We start from the raw sequence: 3,547 nt of genomic DNA on the forward strand, positions 1-3,547 counted from the left end.
TGGCTGTGTTGGGTCTTCGTTTCTGTGCGAGGGCTTTCTCTAGTGGCGGCGAGCGGGGGCCACTCTTCATCGTGGTGCGCGGGCCTCTCACTATCGCGGCCTCTCTTGTTGCGGAGCACAGGCTCCAGACGTGCAGGCTCAGTAGTTGTGGCTCACGGGCTTAGTTGCTCCGCGGCATGTGGGATCTTCCCAGACCAGGGCTCGAACCCGTGTCCCCTGCATTGGCAGGCAGATTCTCAACCACTGCGCCACCAGGGAAGCCCTCATGTACTTTTTAAAATTTTATAATAATCTGTGTGCATAGCAAAAAAAAAAAAAAGGCTTGAAACGCAACCAAATGCGTTAAATAACGATTGCGGGTTTTTAGCACCCTAGAATGTGATAATCTCAGCAGTTACAGAGCAGGGCGATGGCTGCTACCATCACTGCCCCCCCAAACTATGAACACAGGTGAGGCTCATCAGCTTGTGCCTAGGGGTGGGCGTTACAAACGAGCTGGCTCTGCAGCCCGATGGGCTCACATGCCCTTTGCGAGAGGAACCCAAACTGAGGCTACCATGAATTAGGCCCAATGCCTGCAGGAGGAAAGATCCCTGCTCACCTTGCCAGGGAGGAAGTGGGTGGGCAGACAGGTGTCGGCCCTGCTCTAGGCTGAGCCACCATACTGGCCAAATGGGTCAAACCCTTAGGGAAGACGATGATAATAAAATAAGAAGAAGAGTAACAGCCACCATTTATGGAGCGCTTACTAAATGTCAGACACTGAGCAATCGTAAAGTCCTGAGTCTGGAGGACTGTCTCATTCAACCCTCACCACAATCCTAGGGAGCTGCTCTGATTTATTATCCTTATTTTACGTCGGAGAAACTCGAGGCTCAGAAAGAGCAAATAACTTGCCTGAAACCAAACAGGAATAAGTGGCTGAGTGCAAGTTTGATTCCAGGTTCCTTTAAAGCCAAGCTCACCTCTTCCCCCGCGTGACCTTTTGCCTCTCCGGCTGCCCCCCTTCGGGGCCGACTTTGCCAGGAGATGCTGCGGGCACCGCGCCCCTGGGGCCCATAGCACGAGAACGTCTGCTTCTTGCAAGAAGCAAGATGCACACTTTCACTGTGGTGGCATAAAGACAAATGAAATCCAGACCTGCTTCTATTTCTCTTCTACGCAAGCAGTCGTAAAATCTCATTTTCTTTTCTTTTTTTTAATTAAAGAGGGGCCACGGACGGCAATGTTGGCGCTTGAGCAGAAGAGACTCCCCCGGCCCTCCGCTTCGCATACCTGGCCAAGCTGAAGAGAAGGGCGGTGGCCGCTCCGGAGGGATTCTGATCCCGAAGCCGCGGAGGGGAGGGCGACGCTGCGTCGGCAAAGCCCGGCGAGTGGGCGCGGTCGGGCGCCGGGGCCCTCGCTCCGCTCCGGGACTCCTCCGAGGCCTGCGGGGACGCGGCGGCCTGCTGCGCCCTGGCCTGGAGCGCTCTCTCTCTCGGAGCGTCGGGGACCCTCCTGCCGCTGGAGGCCGCCACGCGCAACGCGACTCGGAAGCGTCCTTGCAGCAGCCGCTCTGGCTGCCGGGTCTCGGCCACCGGCGCCCCGTGAGCCCGGGCCTCTGCTCGCTGGTGTATGAGACGCCCTTCGACGCCCAGGCCAGCCCCTACCAGGCCCGCTGCCGCTACCTGCAGCCCCGCTGGGCCGACTTCCTGGACCGGATCCCGGATGTGGGCTTCGTGGGCCGCTGGTGGCTGCCGGAGTCCCGGATGCGCGACTGCGACCTCAAGGCCCACGAGTTCCTGCACCTGCCGGCACATCTGTGCGCCGTCGGGCCCCACCAGCTGTACCCGGAGGCCAACGAGCGGCTCTTCGACGAGGAGAAGCCCAAGCCTGTGGTGCTCACCGCCGATCACGTGGACCAGGCGCTGTGGGAGGCGCAGGTCTTGCAGCAGGAGAAGGACCAGGTCGCCCTGAGGCAGGCTGACCCGCTGGTGCCATCGGAGGTCGCGAGATGAAACCCAGTCCGGCCTGGGTCCGGACCGGGCTCCGAACCCCGGCAGACGGCTGGCCTGGGATTGTGCAGTTGGTGTGTGCAAGCCTCAGATGCAGAGTAATGGAAATAAATTATGTACAGTGTTCTCTCCCTGGGATTTCACAAAACTGGGGGCCTCTGTCTCACCTGTTCCTTGTGAGCTGAAGCTAATTCATAGAGCCTCCTTGGTCTGGGAGTTGGGGACAGCAGAGCGACATGCCATGTCATGTTTATCACTGCCAGAGTTAGTAAGGAGCATCCGACAGAAATAAGCCTTTTTCACTGGGCTTCAACTGTTATCATAGTTGTTAGGTGACTCCCAAACTCTCCTAAGAAACTTCAACTTTTCATTTTAGATTTTGAACTGAAATGTTTAGCCCCTATTTCCATGAATAACATGTTTTGTTTTATTTTAAAATAATTTTAAATAATTGTAGTCTCAGAGGAAACTGGAAAAACAACAGAGACATCCTGGGTACCCTTCACCCAGCTTCCCCCAAATGGTAACATCTTGTATGAGCACTACCAAACCAGGAGATTGACATTGGGATGACTCTTTGGATGTTTCAGGGAAACTTTTCTTTGCAAAAACAACCTGCTTTTACCATATGTGTATTGATAGTGATATTAAAGTGACTTGGAGGGATAATGCATTTTCTGATCTGGAAATCAATATGGAATCATAGCTTCTGGTTACGTTATACTTCAGTGACCCTGAAAACACAGAATCCTATGGAAAGGAATATGTTGGTGTACATAGCTGGGTGATAATCATAGTTTTAAAATGTTAGCTGAATGAGACTACCTCTGTCACCGACGTGGCCTGTGGCTGGTTAATAAACCAAGAGATGAAACAACAACAACAAAAGGGGACCATGAAGACAAAAATGCTTAGAACCCATGAAAGTCACAAAGCCGCCCAACACCCACTAGGTCCTAGAGCTCTTTTGCAGCCCATCTTCACACTTTACCTAGAGGGGAACTGAGGCAGGGAGAAGTCCTAGGTCATCCAGCCAGTGAATATTAAACCTGGACCCTGGATCATCCCATATCAGTTCTGAGCCATTTCTGTATCAGAAATGAGTCAGAAACCAAGATGCTTCTTCTTGGTCCTTCTCCTGTTTTTCCACTGAGAGTAGGTAAGTGTGTCCATCTAAGATGGCATTTGATTGGCTTTTGTGTTTTGCTATTCAACATCTCACAGTTACTGTCTTTTGTGCCTTTTAAAATAATGTACAAGTGAGAAATGCAATGACTCTGGGTGGTTCTTTCCTCGAGGAAAGTTTCTTTTCTTTTATATTAAATACAACCCTGTACGTGAAAGGGTCCTGAGAAGGTTAAAAAGTGCTTATAGAGCTGAAAGAGATTACTATGGAGAAAGCGTTTATCAGGCTGGATGTTTAGAACTGAAAAGTGAAATCTCCTTTAAAAACTGCCAGCGGGGGCTTCCCTGGTGGCGCAGTGGTTAAGAATCCGCCTGCTGATGCAGGGGGCACGGGTTTGATCCCTAGTCTGGGAAGATCCCACATGCCG

General features: G+C 52.3%; 1 pseudogene; it reads left to right on the forward strand.

Moving 5' to 3' along the window:
* The first annotated feature begins 409 nt into the window (after positions 1-409).
* LOC132352952 (mitochondrial import inner membrane translocase subunit Tim29-like) lies at positions 410-1,997 on the forward strand (annotated as a pseudogene).
* Positions 1,998-3,547: the final 1,550 nt, after the last annotated feature.

This window comes from Balaenoptera ricei, chromosome 19 (assembly GCF_028023285.1).
Source record: "Balaenoptera ricei isolate mBalRic1 chromosome 19, mBalRic1.hap2, whole genome shotgun sequence".
Taxonomy (NCBI): Eukaryota; Metazoa; Chordata; class Mammalia; order Artiodactyla; family Balaenopteridae; genus Balaenoptera; species Balaenoptera ricei.